The sequence below is a fragment of the Nicotiana tomentosiformis genome, chromosome 3 (assembly GCF_000390325.3).
Source record: "Nicotiana tomentosiformis chromosome 3, ASM39032v3, whole genome shotgun sequence".
Taxonomy (NCBI): domain Eukaryota; kingdom Viridiplantae; phylum Streptophyta; class Magnoliopsida; order Solanales; family Solanaceae; genus Nicotiana; species Nicotiana tomentosiformis.
This window is the reverse complement of record NC_090814.1, coordinates 138535179-138554740: the sequence shown is the minus strand read 5'-3', so window position 1 is coordinate 138554740 and position 19562 is coordinate 138535179.

Genomic DNA, 19562 nt, shown 5'->3' with positions numbered 1-19562 from the left:
TACTCTCTACAATGACGCTAGTGATCTAGTCAAGCGTTGTGATGAATGTCAAAGGGCCGGTGGAATTTCTAAGAAAAATGAGATGTCCCTCACCACCATCTTGGAAATTGACATTTTAGATGTGTGGGGGATTGATTTCATGGGACCATTCGTTAGCTCTTGTGGGAAAACCTACATTTTGGTAGTTGTGGACTATATGTCAAAGTAGGTTGAGGTCGTTGCTCTACCCAACCACGAAGCTCGAAGTGTGGTGGCATTTTTGAAAAAGAACCTCTTTACAAGATTTTGTACTCCAAGGACCATTATAAGTGATGGGGGATCACACTTTTGCAACAAAGCTTTTGATACCTTACTCACCAAGTATGGTGTCACTTACAAAGTCACGACCCCCTATCATCCTCAAGCAAGCGGACAAGTAGAAGTCTCCAACCGGGAGATCAAGAGTATTTTGTCAAAGACAGTGAATGCCAACCGGACGGATTGGTCGAAGAAACTTGATGATGCTCTTTGGGCTTATAGGACGGCTTATAAAACACCGATTGGGATGTCTCCATACCGGTTGGTGTTCAGGAAAGCTTGTCACCTTCCAATGGAACTTGAGCACAAGACTATGTGGGCATTGAAGAAGTTAAATCTTGAGTGGGATGTCGCTGCTAACTTAAGGGTGGCACAATTGAATGAGATTGATGAATTCTGGTACCATGCATATACAAGTTCTTACTTATATAAGGAGAAGATGAAGTACCTCCACAACAAGTACATCCACAACAAGGAGTTCAAAGAATGTGATCTTGTGTTGTTGTTCAATTCTCGGTTACGGATGTTTCCAGGAAAGTTGAAGTCTAAGTGGAGTGGTCTGTTTGAGGTTGTGAATGTGACACCCTTTGGTGCATTAGACTTGAAGAATAAAAATGATGAAGTGTTTAGAGTCAAAGGTCACAGGGTGAAGTATTATCTTGGAAAAGTTGATGATGGCCACGTTGTGGCATTAATTCATTCCAAGTGATTGATGGTAATCTACGTCGTGCCGCGATGTTAAATCAGGCGCTTCTTGGGAGGCAACCCATATTTCTTTTTATTCTTCTTTTTAAATAGGTTTTGTTTTGTGCTAACTGGTTTTGAAGTGAATTGCGGGAATGAGTGTGCTTTGGAGGAACTGTGCTCGAAAAAATGGCTAAGTGTTGAAAAAGTGCGGACCTCACATTTATTGTGCGGACCGCACAATCTTGCATGCCACAACACAAAGGAGTCTGCGGCCATATAATTCTTTGTGCGGCGCACAACTGGAAACCCAAAAATGCAACTCTCTGAAGTTTGAAATTGCAAAGAATTAGCCAATCTACGGCCACACTTAAAATTGTGCGGTCCGCACAAATATCTGCGGCCGCACTCAGCTACACATTTTCAACCTATAAATAGGCCCTCCTCTCACTGTTCCAAACTTTACACACTTTGAACTCTTGGCACCTAAGCAAGCACAATGCACAAAAATTGTTTCAAACATCACACTCATTTCATCGTCCTAGATTCTCCCTTGCATCCTTCATCACTGGTATGTTCAATTCGTGTTTAAATTTTTCCAAATTTTCTTAGTTTTTGTTCTTAATTAGTATAGTTATTTTTAGGCCTAAATGTCAGATGATTCATCATGTGTGCTTAAAATTGTGTGGGTAATTTCATATGTACTCATTGGGGGTTGGCTAAATCATGTATCATGTCTAATATGCCAATACCATGTCTAAATTGTGCAAAACAATTGAAAAACCTAAGTTCAGTGCCGTCTAATTTTGAATTGTATGATCGCACATGAAATTGTGCAGTCCGCAGATCCTTAGTTTTAGGGCAAGTCTGTGCATTCAATGTGCGGACCACAATCAAAATTGTGAGGTCCGCAGAAAATGATCTGCGGCCGTAGAACCAAACTTCAGAGAACTGGTATTACTGGGCCTGGAATTGTGCGGCCGCACTCACAATTGTGTGATCCGTGCTTCAATTGTACGGTCGCACTTTAAAATTATGTGGTCTGTGCAAGGCAATATGCGGCCGCACTCAGAATTGTGCGGACCGCACTTTCACCTTTGCATACTGTTTTGTCTGCAATTGTTTTTAGCCTGCTTCTGAACTTTAACTAACTCATATTACTTTTTATTGCAGACAACGGGAGGGGTGAACCTTCCCAAGGCCGAGGCAGGGGTACTCAACCTCTTGCAGTGCAGAAGAAAGCAATATCAAAGAAGCCAACCACTGGGAGAGGTAGGGCCACAGAGCCCTCAGAATCAAGTTCTTATATCCCATCTAGGGAAGCTTCCGAGGGTCACTTAGTGGAGGAACAACCTAAGGCCAAATCTCAACCACCACAGTTCCCTGGGAGATACCAACTCCAAAATGAACCCTCCACCTCAGCAAGCTCTTCTAAGGGTTCGGATGAAGGCTGCCAGGGTTTAGAAACCTCATCTACACACACTCCCATCGCACCAGTCCCAGTAGATGATGATGATGATGACGACATTCCAAACGATGGTGGAGGGGGTGATACGAGAGTGGACAGCCTAGAGAGGTCGAAAAAGAAGGAAGTCTGGGAAGACAGATTTGTGAGCTTAACGGCATTTAATAAATTCAGATAGTGGTGGCCCCAGAGATCGCTCACACTTGAGCGACAGTTTCTATTCAAGGATTTGGATAGATTCAATCCAAATGTGGCTAAACAGTTCAGGGAGCGGAAGGGGTGTACATGGTTCACTCAGAGTGTTACGGATTCCAAGGAGCATTTAGTATGGGAGTTCTATGCCAATGTGGAACATATCAATAATGGTACTAAAGTGACCAAGGTGAGAAACTTGAAGGTTCGATTTGATCAAAGCACTCTGAACACCTATTTGGGGTTTGAGGAGGTGGAGCCAGTTCAGTACTTGGAAAGGTTTTCAATGGGTGATGCAGCTCGCCCTAAGTTAGCAAAGATCTTGGAAACCCCAGGACCACCACCACCATGGATCACAGCGGGGGTTCCCATTGCACGAGCTACCCTCAACTTTGAAGCAAAAGGGTGGCAAACATTTGTGTGCAGCAACATAGACCCGAGCCAAAATGAGAACAATCTTCCAATTCCCCGGACAGTCTTGGTGGCATCTATCATGGTCGGGTACCCAATCAATGTGGGTGACATCATGTCGGCCAACATGTCAGTAGTTGTCAGACAGGGTGAGAGCTCCTACCCATATCCCAAAACCCTCACGGAGTATCTCACAGATGTGGGGGTGGAGCCGAGGAGCTTTGATATGAAGGTTCGGGCTAAGAAGCCCATCTCCTGGTATTCTTTGAAGGACCCGAGGAACCCAAAGCTCAAGGGTAAGGCAAATACTACCGTAGGACAGTTTGATGAGCCATCGATGGTGGTTGCAAATTCTGCTGCTATGCCTTCTACAGCTTACATGCCTTTCACAACAGTCGGGCCTTCCACCGAGACAGCTGACATGCCACCTGTTACGTTTCGCGTTTTCGTATGTTAAAGTTTTGTCGTCAGTTAATCAATGTAGACTCAAGGATGAGATTATCTTGAGGTTATAAGCATTCATGCTATTTATAACAGGCGATAAGTAAAGTACCGTGAAGGTAAACGAATCAAAGAAAATGAGTTTCATGGAAGATTGTCGATTTGGGATAAAATACGGTCCGAGCTATAATACCCGGTATTTATGGGCTAGTGTCATACAAGGTACTACATTACCATAATAGTAAGGTGTATAAGGTATGTTAAAAAGTGAGTAGTATTTTAAATAAGTTGAGGTAATTCTTAATTATGTGAGTAATTAATTAATTATTGGGTAATGGGAGATTGCCTAGTTAATTAAGGAGTTGGATAAGATTTACCCCCCCCCCCAAAATGTGGCAAGCATCCCTTTCCTATTTAATGACTATTAATAAGGGTTGAAAGGTGTCACACCTTAAGAAAGAAATGTGACACCAAGCTTGAAATTTGGGGCCTACCTAAAAGTTAAGGATAACATTTATAGTTCAAAAAACTTTTCTAATCTCTTAAGAAAGAGTTTCAACCAAGCTTTCCTTACATAGTAACGTTATTTCTAAGAGTTTCAACCAAGCTTTCCTTACATAGTAACGTTATTTCTAAGAGCTTCAACCAAGCTTTCCTTACATAGTAACGTTATTTCTCATCTCTTAAGAAAGAGTTTCAACAAAGATGATTTTGCAATAGCAACGTTATTGCTTCGAGCATTTCATACGAATTGTTCCTTATTTCGATCTCGCTATTACGTGTTTCGTTCCGATTGGCGTGTGTTAGAAGGATTGTCAAGAGGATCGGCTCAGGTATGTTAAGGCTATCCCATCTTTCCTTTTGGTATGATCTATACGACACAAATGAAAGAAGCAAATGCACAACTTCCATAAATGACTCTATTCATAGAAATGTTAGAGATTCTTATGTTCTTGATTCCCCATATATCTTATTATTTTGTCGTCTGTTCATGGGTCTCAGAAAATGTCACGACCCAAACCGATGGGCCGCGACGAGCACCGGTACGTTACTCAACCGAGTACCAACGTAACGTATCTTTCTTATTACTTCATTATATGCACGTGACATACGGGCCTAATAGGCCAACATGATCATTTATAAATTCAAAACATAGGCCGACAAGGCCGTACAATCTTTCACGTACACAACATTTGTCTACAAGCCTCTAAGAGCACATAATTATCATAAAGGTCGGGACAGAGCCCCGCCATACCAAACCATACACATCTAAATCATACTGACCAAACAAGCAACTCCGGAGCAAATGGAGTGCACTAATATCTTCTGCTGAGCTGATCGCCTACTTGGAGGACTCTCGACCTGACTATCGAGACCTACAGGCATGAAACGCAGTGTCCCCGGGCAAAAGGGACATCAGTACAAATAATGTACCGAGTATGTAATGAATGAAAATCAGTAAATAATAGACATGAGAGAAACATGGATTAAAAGACTCGACATATACGTCTCCATAGCTCTGTGAATCATTTCATTTTTATAACGTCATGCACATGTATATAAATGTCATACCATGCATAGGTATATGTGTTCATAACATCATCAAGCCTCTGAGAGCATCCCATCATATCATTTCGGCCACTGTGGGCAAATCATCAACGTATACCGGCTGATCAGGCGGTGGTGCGTGTATAATGCTGTAACCTTTTTCCATATCCCATATACATATAATATACATATATACTCATATATAACGCCATCTGGTCATGGGTCAATGTACATGTATAAATGCATGAAATGCATAAGAAATACGTTAATAATATTTTCTCGGAATGTCATAAAAATAATATGCCAGTCGGATAAATTTTATCAAATACGTATTTTTCTAAGACCCATGAACAGAAGATATAATAATAATTCACATGGGGAATCAAGAATATAGACACCCCTAATATTTCTATGAATAGTCATTTATGGAAATCATGCATTTGCTTGTTTCGTTCGTATCGTATATATCATGCCAAAAAGAAAGAAGGGATAGCCTTAACATACCTGAACCGATTCTCTTGGCAATCCCTTTAACACCTATGGATTGCGACGACACATAACGGCGGATCGAAGTAGGGGAAAATCCTATGATGTTCTTGAGAAATATTGTACCATGCTCTCTTAGAATTGCAAAACCTTACGTTGCTAATGTGCTAATGATTTTTGTTGGAATTGTTTGATTACAAGACATTTTGCGATTCTTTCATCTCTTATTTAAGTTCAGGTCTTGCTGAACGGTCAATTGTACCTAGTATCATTTGTTCTTCCTTCAAATCAATGAAAAACACATCCAACTACTCATCTCCAGGAAGATACCTTTACCAAATTCACCTCTAAAACATTTCATATCCCTTTCAGTACACAAGAAAGCCTCTTAGGTCTTTTAGTTACAACTCTGAGAGACAGAGAGGTTCGACTTTGGTATAAGAAAATCAAACTAAAATTCTTAGTTGTCGGCTGGACAAGAATGAAACCGCCAGTGATAGTGGAGTGTTCTGGAAGTCTAGCAAAAACAAGACTGATGTAGGTACCAAGGAGACATTTTTACAAGAATATGTTATTACCTCTATATTATTTTATCAAACTCAAAGACTATGTCTTATAACTAGCATTTTAGGTTGCCACCTAATCAAAATGACTAAGAGTCATTTGCTCAAGATGTGGCTTTCTTCCACGTGGGGATGGGGTGGGGATTTTAAATCTTTATCCACTAATTTATTAATTAATTAGGTAATATCCCGCTACCAGATAATTAACCAATTACTCACATAATTAAGAATTGTCTCAAATTATTTAAAATACTACTCACTTTTAATTCTCTTTGTACACCTTACTATTATAGCCATGTACTACCGTGTATGGTACTATTCAATAAATACCGGGTATTTTAGCTCGGGCCATATTTTATCCCAAAATGCCAAACTTTGACGAAATTTATTTTTTTCGATTTGCTTACCCTCTCACCTTCACCAATTTACTCATCACTTGTTTAAAATAGCATAATGCTTATAATCACGAAATAATTTTATTCCCGAACTTGTGTTGATTAACTTACGACGAAACTTTATCGTACGAAAATGCGGGATGTAACATCTCATTTCCGAGCTTTCATTAATTTTTTATGGCGTACTTTCATGTACGACAATATGTGGTGTAACAGAAAATACATAAGTTCATAAAGTTTATTTCATGATATTAATCAGAGGCATAATGGTCCTATGATAATTTCGAGGGATTTTATTGACGTACTTCTCATGCATTGCATTCATGTACATTGACCCATGACCAGATGGCGTTATATATGCGTATATATGTATATAAATGTATATGGAATATGAAAAAAGGTTACGGCATTATATACGCACCACCACCTGATCAGCTGGTATATGTTGATGATTTTGCCCATAGTGGCCGAGATGATATGATGGGATGCCCTCAGAGGCTTGATGATGTTATGAACACATATACCCATGCATGACACTACATTTATATGCACATGCATGACATTATAAATATTTCAGGATTTACAAAGTGATTTAGACTTACAGGCATAATTCCTTATTCCATGTTTCATCTATATCTGTTATGTACTCATTTTTATGCCTTATATACTCAGTATATTATTGGTACTGACGCCCTATTTCCCGGGGACTGCGTTTCATTCCCGCAAGTGTAGGTAGACAAGCTGACGGTCCCCCTTCTTAGGATCCCTGATCAGCGAGAGTTGGTGTGCTCCATTTGACCCGGAGCTATTTTGCATTTTGGTATGATATGTTTGTATACATATATGAGTATGACGGGGCCCAATCCCATCCTTATATAGTTGTATATACTGTTAGAGGTCCGTAGATAGTTATGTATAGTTGGATAGTATGTGGCCTTGTCGGCTTCCAGTTTTGGGTATATTGTTGTCTATAGCAGCCTTGCCGGCTCGCCCCACTGTATTCCACATGTATATGTACATATGTCTTTTGGACAGGTTTCCCTCACGTATGTTATTCATGTGTATATCTTAGACGCCTGCTTAAGGATGTTCGACAGGAAGGACTCGGGCACTCGTCGCGGCCCATCGGTTTGGGTCGTGACAAAATTGGTATCAGAGCAGTTCTATCCTAGGGTTGTCTACAGACCGTGTCTAGTAGAGTCTTGTTTATGGGTGTGTTGTGCTCCACACTTATAGACAGGAGGCTACAGGACATATAGGATGTTATCCTCTCTCCTTATCTTAGATCGTGTGATATAAGAATTCATGTTTCTAACGAAATGTTACGATTTTAGCAATGCCTCCGAAGACTACAGCCACCTAGAAGGGAAAGTCTGTGGCTGGTGAGACTACTAGTCGAGCGCCACGAGTTACCAAGGCTCGGTGAGAGTTTCAAGTGAGATTCCATCTCAGACTTCACATACCCCACCCTCTCCAAAAGAGCTCCGAGGGGCACCAGCTCCAGCGTCCACCCCTGTACGTTCAGCCCCTCAGCCAGATGCACCGGGTCAGGAGATGAGAGATGTTATTCAACTATTAACTCGATTAGTAGCCGCATAGGCTCGGCGTCAGGAAGTAGGTATTGGTTATGCAGATAGGTCTGTCAGTGCGAGGGTTCATGATTTCATTAATTTGGACCCTCCGGTATTTACTGGGGCAGATCCAAACGAAGACCCTCAGGTATTTATCGATAGAATGCAGAGGACTTTGAGGGTAATGAAGGCCATTGCGACTGAGTCAGTTGATCTAGCTTCCTATAGACTTCAGGATATTGCAGTAAATTGGAACGAGTCTTGGGAGTTGTCCAAAGGTGGGGATGCCCATCCAGCAGTATGGCAGGAGTTTACAGAAGATTTTCTTCATCATTATCTGCCACCAGAGCTTAAACAGGCCAGAGTTAATAGGTTCTTAACCCTTCGGCAGGGTAACATGAGTGTTCGGGAGTACAGTCTTCAGTTTGACTCGTTGGCTAGGTATGCTCCCACTATTCTATCTAAGATGGAGGATGGGGTTCACCGGTTCGTGATGGGGTTAGAATCGCACTTACTTAACGATTGTATGTCGGTCTCACTTCAGGCAGACATGGATATTTCTCGTATTCACGCATACGCTCAGGGCGTAGAGGAGTGTAAGCAGAAACATAGGGCCGATCGTGAGCATGATAGGGTCCAGAATAAGAGAGCGAGGTCTTCGGGTTCTTCTGGTGAGTTTCGAGGTAGTTAGAGACCATAATACCCGAGGTATCCAGCCCATACATCAGCTAGAATGCCCCCTCAGTTTGGCGGTAAGAGATTTGATCGTTCCATATATTCAAGGCATGGTCAGAATTCCAGGGCCTCAGGTTCTCAGTATAGGGGTGAGTCAAGTCAGATGAGGCTGCCCTTGCCACGATGTGCTCAGTGTGGTAAGCAGCATGCCGGGCAGTGTCGTATGGGGTTGGGTGTTTGCTATACTTGTGATTATCCGAGCCACGTTATGAGGGATTGTCCGACGAGAGGTGATGCAAGCATAGCTCAGCCAACGATATCTATAGCTGGTTCGTCATCATCAGTACGCCTCCCCCCCCCACCGGGCAAGGTTCACAAGCACCAATGAGTCGTGGTAGAGGTAGAGGCGGAGCATCTAGCTCGAGAGGTCCCCCGAACCGCATTTATGCGTTGGCAAGACAACAAGATCAGGAGTCATCACCTGATATTGTTACAAGTATATTATCAATCTCTTCGTATGATGTATATGCACTGATTGACCCAGGTTCCACCTTATCATATGTTACTCCATTGGTTGCTAGTAAGTTTGGAATAAAACCGGAATTGATTAAACCTTTTGAGGTGTCTACACCTGTTGGGGACTCAGTGATAACTAAGAGAGTATATAGAGGTTGTATAATAGTAGTTCATAGTCGATCTACCGTAGCGGACCTAATCGAGTTAGATATGGTAGAATTTGATGTTATCATGGGTATGGATTGGTTGGCTTATTGTCATGCCAACGTTGATTGTAGATCAAAGATAGTCCGATTTCAATTTCCAGGGGAGCCTGTTTTGGAGTGGAAAGGTAATACGGCGTCGCCGAGAGGTAGATTTATTTCCCATCTCAAAGCAAGGAAGATTATCAGAAAGGGCTATATTTATCACTTGGTTCAGGTTTAGGATGTGAAAGTAGAGTCACCAACCATTTAGTCTATCCGGGTGGTTAATGTGTTTCTCGATGTTTTTCCTGATAAGCTCCCGGGTCTTCCGCCAGAGCGAGAAATTGAGTTTGCCATTGACCTACTACCAGATACTCAACCAATATCTATTCCTCCCTATAGAATGGCCCCGCAGAGCTGAAAGAGTTGAAGGAACAAGTAAAGGACTTGCTTGATAAAGGCTTTATCAGACCTAATACATCACTGTGGGGAGCACCTGTGTTATTTGTGAGGAAAAAAGATGGTTCCTTGCGGATGTGCATAGATTATAGACAGTTGAATAAGGTGACGATCAAGAATAAGTACCCACTCCCGAGGATTGATGATTTATTTGATCAGTTGCAAGGTGCCAAGTGTTTCTCAAAAATAGACTTGAGGTTCGGGTGCCATCACGTAAGGGTTAAGAAGAAGGATATTCCGAAAACAGCATTCAGGACCAGATACATGCACATTGAGTTTCGTGTCATGTCATTCGGTTTGACTAATGCCCCAGCAGTATTCATGGATTTGATGAACCGTATCTTCAGACCCTTTCTAGATCTGTTTGTCATCGTATTTATTAATGATATATTGGTGTATTCTCGTTCAGAGACTGAGCATGCAGATCATTTGCGTACTGTGCTCGGAGTTCTACAAAAAGGAAAGTTGTATGCAAAATACTCTAAGTGTAAATTCTGGTTGAGTTCTGTAGCTTTCCTTGGGTATGTCATTTCAAGTGAGGGTATCCGGGTTGATACACAAAAGATTGAGGCAGTAAAGACTTGGCCTAGACCCACGACACCGACGGAGGTTCGTAGCTTTCTCGGTTTGGAAGGTTATTACAGGAGATTTGTAGAGGTTTTTTCTCCTCTTTCAGCACATTTGACAAAGTTGACTCAAAAGGAGCAAAGTTTCAATGGACTGATGCTTACAAACGGAGTTTCCAGGCATTGAAGGACAGATTAACTTCAGCACCGATTCTAACGCTCCCAGAAGGGACCGATGGTTATGTTATCTATTGTGACGCTTCGGGAGTTGGATTGGGTTGTGTACTGATGCAGCATGGTAAGGTTGTAGCTTATGCTTCTAGACAACTAAGAAAGCACGAGAAGAATTACTCGACCCACGATTTAGATTTAGCCGCAGTGATACATGCACTAAAGATGTGGAGGCACTACTTGTATGACATTCATGTTAATATCTATACGGATCATAAGAGCCTCCAGTATATCTTCAAGCAAAAGGAATTGAATTTACGTCAAAGAAGATGGTTGGAGCTACTTAAAAACTATGACGTCGATATTTTATACCATCCAGGGAAGGCGAACGTAGTAGCCATCGCCCTCAACCATAGATCTATGGGTATCCTGTCATATTTGCAGCCAGAGAAGAGGGAAATAGCCCATGAGATTCATTATCTAGCTAGTCTTGGAGTTTGGTTACTGGATTCAGGTGATATTGGAATTACTATTCAGGATACGGCAACATCCTCTTTAGTAACTAAAGTGAAGGAACGCTAGTATGAGGATCCTGTGTTAGTTCATTATTGAGATACAACCCCTCAGAAGGAGAAGACACCGTTTGAGATTACAAAAGATGGGGTCCTCAGATATCGAGGACGATTATGTGTCCCTAATGTTGCAGGGCTGCATAGGCAGGTTATGGGAGAAACTCACTATTCTCGCTATTATATCCATTTAGGAGCAACAAATATGTATCATGATATCAGGGAAGTATATTGGTGGGACGGAATGAAAAAGGATATAGCGGAGTTTGTTGCTCAGTGCCCTAACTGTCAACAGGTCAAGATTGAGCATCAAAAACCTGGTGGATTATTGCAGGCTATGGAGATTCCGACTTGAAAATGGGAAGTAATCAATATGGATTTCATCGTAGGCTTACCTCATGCCCAATGTAAGTTCGATTCTATATGGGTGGTTGTTGATAGACTTACAAAATCAGCCCATTTTCTGCCTATTAGGACTACATATTCCGTAGAGGATTATGCAAGGCTTTACATTAAGGAGATAGTACGACTGCATGGTGCCCCTATATCTATTATCTCTGATAGAGGATCTCCGTTTACAGCTAATTTTTGGAGGTCCTTCCAAAAAGGATTGGGGACTCAGGTAACTCTTAGTACAACATTTCATCCCTAGACAGACAGACAGGCTGAGCACACTATTCAGACACTTGAGGATATGTTACGGGCTTGTGTGATAGACTTCAAGGGTAGTTGGGATGATCATCTACATCTTATTGAGTTTACGTATAATAATAGATATCATTTCAGTATTCAGATGGCTCCATACGAAGCTCTTTACGGACAAAAGTGTAGGTCGCCTATAGGGTGGTTCGATGTTAGGGAAACTACGTTATTAGGACCAGAATTGGTACAACAGGCAATCGAGAAAATTAAGCTTATACAGGAAAGGCTATTAGCAGCTCAAAGTCATCAGAAGTCTTATGCGGATAATCGACGACGAGACTTGGAGTTTCAGGTTGACGATTGGGTATTCCTAAAAGTATCACCGATGAAAGGCATTATGAGGTTTGGAAAAAAAAGGAAAACTTAGCCCTCGGTACATTGGACCATATAAGATCATACGTAAGGTAGGCCAGGTAGCATATGAGTTAGACTTGCCTTCTGACTTGGAGTCTGTACATACAGTCTTTCATGTGTCTATGCTTCGCAAATGTATCAGAGATCCTTCTAGAGTCATGCCAGTTGATGATGTTCAGGTCACAGAGCAGCTATCATATGAGGAAACTCTCATTGCTATACTAGACAGACAGGTTCGGAGATTGAGGACTAAAGACGTAGCTTTGGTGAAAGTACTTTGGAGAAACAATAATGTGGAAGAAATGACTTGGGAAGCCGAAGAAGACATGAAGTCTAGATATCCTCACTTATTTCCTCTTCCAGAGAAGGATCCGATAGAGACATCACAGCCTTAAGGTACGTGTATGGATTCTTGTGTTAATTATTACCATTGGTCGTGTGAGGCCATCGTCGTTATTGATGTTTGTGGTCTTATGTGACATTGAATTATTGGGCTTTCTACAGAAAGGGTTGACAGTAGTACTGTTACAAAGGCGACCCTGCCAAATTTATATAGATCCCGGGGAGTTAAACATTCGAGGATGGATGTTTCTAAGGGGGGAAGGATGTTACGTTTCGCATTTTCATACGTTAATGTTTTGTCGTCAGTTAATCGACGTAGACTTGGGATGTGATTATCTTGAGTTTATAAGCATTCATGCTATTTATAACAGGCGATAAGTAAAGTGTCGTGAAGGCTAAAGGGTAAACGAATCAAAGAAAATGAGTTTCATGGAAGATTATCGATTTGGGATAAAATACGGTCCGAGCTATAATACCCGGTATTTATGGACTAGTGCCATACAAGGTACTACATGACCATGATAGTAAGGTGTATAAGGTATGTTAAAAAGTGAGTAGTATTTTAAGTAAGTTGAGGTAATTCTTAATTATGTGAGTAATTTATTAATTATTGGGTAATAGAAGACTGCCTAGTTAATTAAGGAGTTGGATAAGATTTAACCCCCCCCCCCCCCCCCCAACGTGGCAAGCATCCCTTTCCCATTTAATGACTATTAATAAGGGTTGAAAGGTGTCACACTTTAAGAAAGAAATGTGACACCAAGCTTGAAATGTAGGGCCTACCTAAAAGTTAAGGATAACATTTATAGTTCAAAAACATTTTCTAATCTCTTGAGAAAGAGTTTCAACCAAGCTTTCCTTACATAGTAACGTTATTTCTAAGAGTTTCAACCAAGCTTTCCTTACATAGTAACATTATTTCTAAGAGCTTCAGCCAAGCTTTCCTTACATAGTAACATTATTTCTCATCTCTTAAGAAAGAGTTTCAACAAAGGTGATTTTGCAATAGCAACGTTATTGCTTCAAGCATTTCATACGAAATGTTCCTTATTTCGATCTCGTTGTTACGTGTTTCGTCGCGATTGGCGTGTGTTAGAAGGATTGTCAAGAGGATCGGCTCAGGTATGTTAAATTTATCCCTTATTTTCTTTTGGCATGATCTATACGATACAAACGAAATAAGCAAATGCACAACTTCCATAAATGACTCTATTCATAGAAATGCTAGAGATGCTTATGTTCTTGATTCCCCATATGTCTTAATATTTTATCGTCTGTTATGGGTCTCAGAAAATATGTAAGTTCATAAAGTTTATTTCATGGTATTAATCAGATGCATAATGGTCCTATGACAATTCCGAGGGATTTTATTGACGTACTTCTCATGCATTGCATTCATGTACATTGACCCATGACCAGATGGCGTTATATATGCGTATATATGTGTGTATATATATATATATATATATATATATATATATATATATAAAGTATAGGAAAAGGTTACGGCATTATATACACACCACCACCTGATCAGCTGGTATATGTTGATGATTTTGCCCATAGTGGCCATGATGATATGATAGGATTCCCTCAGAGGCTTGATGATGTTATGAACACCTACACCCATGCATGACACGACATTTATACGCGCGTGCATGACATTATAAATATTTCAGGATTTACAAAGTGATTTAGACTTACAAGTAGAATTCCTTATTCCATGTTTAATCTATGTCTGTTATGTACTTATTTTTATGCCTTACATACTCAGTACATTATTCGTACTGACGCCTTATTTCTCGGGGCCTGCGTTTCATGCCCGCAGGTGCAGCTAGTCAAACTGACGGTCCCCCTTCTTAGGATCCTTGATCAACGAAAGTTGGTGTGCTCCATTTGACCCGGAGTTGCTTTGCATTTTGGTACGATATGTTTGTATACATATATGGGTATGACGGGGGCTAGTCCCATCCTTGTACAATTGTATATTCTGTTAGAGGTCTGCAGACAGTTATGTATAGTTGGAGAGTATGGCTTCCAGTTTTGGGTATATTATTGTCTATAGCAGCCTTGCCGGCTCGTCCCACTGTATTCCGCATGTATATGTACATATGTCTTTTGGACAGGTTTCACTCATGTATGTTATTCATGTGTATATCTTAGACGCCTGCTTAAGGATGTTCGACATGTAGGACTCGGGCACTCGTCGCGACCCATCGGTTTGGGTCGTGACACCACCACCTCCATCTTCTAGACCATCAGCTTCAGTATCAGTGCCTTCCTCCTCCACATATCCACTCACTGCGCTGCGAGTCTCCCAGACATTGGCGAGTCTCAACAACTAGATGCAGACAGATACTGCAAAGCTGTTTGACATATCCAGTACTGTTATAGCTCAGTCTTCTACCCCACCAGCACCACAGATTCCTCCATCAGTGAAGGAAACATTGAAGAAGATCTTGGACAATTAGAAGAGCATCATGGATACATTGGTGGCACATGGGGGAGCTATTGAGGAGTTGGGTAAACATGTGAAGAAGATGAGGAAATCACAAGCCTCAAGAAAATCAGGGGACAAGTTGAGAAAAAAGGTGACCAAGATAGCAACAGTTGGTGATCTTCCATTTGACTTACTGATAGAGACAGATCCATCGGTATCAGTAGACTCAGCAGCACTATCAGCACCAGTGGCACCAGCTGTCCAGTCTGACAAGCCAGACCTTGATGCCCATACTGTTGAGGAGGTGCTTCAGATGTTCACCAACCTCGTTACTCCCCTAGCAGAGGATGATGAGATCCGGTTGGAGGAGCCTGAGGGTGGTGATGCTTCCATGCACACTGAGACCACATAGGGAGTTCTCTTTACTCTCTTCCCTCCCTTATTTTGATTTTTGTTAAGCATTGAGGACAATGCTTATTCTTATTCAGAGGGGTGGTCTATTTTGATTTGATATGACATTGGCCTGTCATAACTATAATACTCTCTTTTTATCTTTATTTTCTTTTTCATTATGTATATATTCCTCCCTCTCTATTGATATATATATTCTCTTTCCCATTCTCGGCTTGTATATTCATTTTTCTTTCAGTAGTTACTTCATAGCTTCTTTATTTTGTTTCTTAGTAGTTTAGCTTCTTATTTACTTTAATAGCTTCTTGTTAATTTGCTAAGCTTCTTTTTATGTTTAAGTGATAAATAAGCCTTTGGTTTTCTTAATGTCACGGTTCTTTCCAAAGGTGATTTTTATGTAAACTGGGTGGCTCTTCCCAACGATGGATGGCATGACAACCATCTTAAGGGATTGAGTCCGTTTTTGATGATTAGGTAAAAATAGTAGTAATAATGAATAAGAGGGTCAAGCATACTTCGCTTGGTACCAACACACTTAACTACACGCTTATGGTTAAAAACAAGTTCTTGAAAAGAAATGGCTCTAATTAGTGACCTTGTGATTCTTGTGTTGACTTAGGCAATCATCAAGTGGTTTAGTTGAACCATTAGCGATTTTCAATCTTGAATACGGTTGTTGTGGGCCCTCGCCTCTATCCTCTTGAACAATCCAGCGGTGTGAGAGGTGAGATGTTTTGTTACAAGTCCAAGTACCCGTGCGAATGGTCTATAACTTGCCCTGAATGCGTTTCTAGGCAAAATTCTAAGTTTTGCTTGGCTCGAGAAGTGATTGTAGGCTCTCCTTGGATCGTTTTGAAATTTTTCATGGCCCACCAATGATGTTATCCCTAGTCAACCCTTTTTAGCCTAAAGCCTTTCTCATTTGATAACCATGTTACAAGCCTTTACCCGTTTTGTAGTAACCCTCTCTTGGCACCTCGAACTTTCCCTAATACTCATGAGAAGCAAATTGGCGAAAACATAAGTTTGGGGGAGAGATGAGGAGTTTGAAAGTGGTATCAAGGTACAAAAGAGAAAAGAAATGAAGAAAAAGAAAAAACAAACGAAAAACACAAAAAGAAAGTGAATAAATTGAAGAGTTGAAGGGATTCAAAGAAAAGCAAAAGTGCAAAGCATGGAGAAAACAAAGAACGAGAAAATAAATATCATGACCAAGACAGAGTGATGTCAAGTCTCTCTAGTTCCCCTAAGAAAAAAAAAATGACTCAAAGAGTTGGCAAGGCATGAGCCAAAAAGAGAAAATGGAGTGTTTAAGGAAAGATGAACCCGTTCTATTCCAACATTTCCTACCTTAGTCCAAAAGCCTTTATTATATGTAGAAAAGGCCCTACGTGATTTCAAGCCGAGTGAGCTTACATTAGTAGTGATTTACATCAGGGGCAAGCTTATGGTACTTAGAGCCGTACTTGTGACATTGTTTTGAGAGTGATGAGCGAACTTTTCAAAAATTATTGAATTGAGTGCTACATTTTTAAGTGAGATGAGCTAACGGAGAGTATAGGATGAGGAGTTTGGGATCTACAATGACCTACATGAAAGTGCGAACTTCCTTAATGAGTAAAGTCAACTCTTGATGCTCAAGTGTCACATTAGAGCTATTTGTGCTTTAACCTTCAAAACATTGCCTTGTTGATGATTCATGAGTGTGTGGGTAATTGTTGGTCCTAATTGATGTATGTTTGATTCACCTTAGCTTAGCTGGAATAGCTCTTTTCTTGTGGAGGTGGGAATTACCTTATTTGCTTGAGGACAAGCAAAAGCTTAAGTTTGGGGGAGTTGATAAGTGGAGATTTTTACTACTTATTGGCGCCTTTTGACTTTTGTTTTAGTTCAAAAATGCTTAAAGGTATTCCCGAAAACTGATAAAATATGCTTACTTGTAGGAGTATTGGAAAATGAGCCAAAGTGATGAAATTTATCTCAAGAAGGAGTGATTTTGAACAAGGACAAAAATCAAGCAAAAAGGGCTAAAGTGCGGACCGCGGAATTTTGTCTGCGGCCGTAGAATAAGAAGAAAATTCAACAGAGCTTCAGTGTAAAGTGTGAACCGCACAATAATTGTGCGGCCGTAGAAGTCAAAGTTCAGAGAGTGTCAAGTTCAAGCCCAACAAGAACTGCGAACTGCACTATAATTGTAAGGCCGCAGAAATCAAATGTGCAGCCGCACCCAGAATTATGCAGACCGCAGAACTCAAGAGATGCGGCCGTAATCCAGAATTGTGCGGCCGCAGAATCCACTCCTATAAAGAGCTGAAGAAAAGTGCGGACCGCACACAGAATTGTGCGGCCGCAGAACCTCCTAAAGGGCAATTTTGTCCGAAAATTCTAGTTTTGTATAAATAGAATAATTTCACGAAATTAGGTCAAGTTTGGAATATCTGAAAGTTGGTAGCCATTTTTCTTTACTGTTTTAGGAAACTTTATCATAGCTTGTTTATTTTACATTGGATTTTTATTTATTTATCATTAAATATGAGTTTAATCATTTTTTCTTCTTTATTTTCTTCATCACCCACTACGAGTAGCTAAATTTCTAGCTAGGGTTGTGACCCAACCCTAGTGTGAGTACCTAATGTGTGTTTGATTTAAGGCTTGTTTATGGTTGGGTGTGTAATATTTAGCCTAGTTTTTTCTATAATTATAGAATTAATGGTTGCAAATATTGATTCAAGCCTATTTGACTTAGTCTCTACTTGAGAAAGAGAGACTTAGTCTAGAAAAACTTGGCTAACAAGAAATTGGGATGAACTCAAGAAATTTATAGTCCCAATTAAAGGGTTGAATCTAGAGATAGTAAAACCCGACTTGAGCATCTATCAACTGTTTTGTGTATTACCCATTTGGACTTGAGAAAGCCAAATTGGGTAAAACCACTCTATTACCGAGAGATATTTAGTGGGTAATTATGTGTTGATTGCTATAATATATCCCGACCAATAAAACCCGCTCTAAAGCCCACAACCCGTTAGGCAAACACCTAGGTGGAAGTCACAACCCTAGATCTTTTTGCATACTTGAAAAATAACACCAAAAATATTATTCTTTAGCTTTACATTTGCAAACCGTGGCATAATTTAGAAGTAGAATCAAAACATAGTTTGTAAAAGTGCATCTTAGACACTTTACGTGCTTAGTCCGAATAAATACCTAATCCCATCTACGCTCCATGTGGATTCGATCCCTACTCCTAGTTAGGTATTATTATTGCAATCGACCGCTTCACAACCCCAAACTGAGGTATGATTTGGGCGAGATTAGGAGGCCAAGGCCATCAGATTTACTTCATATACAAAAGAAAAAAAAACAAGTATATGAGATTTGCCTTCTAACAAGGCCTAAGCATGTCTATATATACAATAAATGTCCACTGCAGAGTTGCTGGCAGTGGACCCGTCTAGCTGTGTAGCACTGCTTTATGTTGGCATCATATGATCTCTATGATTGTGTTGGCAGCCCATGTGCCAATGTTCCTGTCCAGCTGTTATGCCCCACTTCTTGCTGGCAGATAGTTACCTCCATGATTGCCAAGACAGGTTGTGGTCTTACCCAATTGTGCAGCACATGCCTTTGCTGGAAGATAGTTGCATCCATGATTGTCCTGGCTGGCTGGGGTCCTACCCAGCTATGCAGCATGTGTTCTTGCTGGCAGAGTGTGGCCTCCATGAGGGCCCTGATAGCCTGTGGGATTGTTGCCTTCATGTGCAAAAATCCTCTGGTCTTTGGCAGCCAAGTTTGGCTCCGTTTGCAGCCCTTTAGGCGAGAAATTCGGTCGAAAAATATGCGGGGCGGTACATTACGCTCCACGCCTCGGGGCTTACGCCTCGCTGAGGTATATGTACAACGCCTCGCCTTACACTCACGCCTTTTAAAACACTGGTAACAAAGTAAAGAAAACCCTTCGGGGGTGCCCAGTTGGTTTGGAGGGTGGTTATCCATTCATCCATATAGATGACCTGGGATCGAATCCCCCCTCAATGCCTTCTGGGTTGAGCCTGTCGCATCTGGCTTGCCTAGTGTGATTTACATTCCCTATGTGGTTTGCAGCCTATTACACAGGGG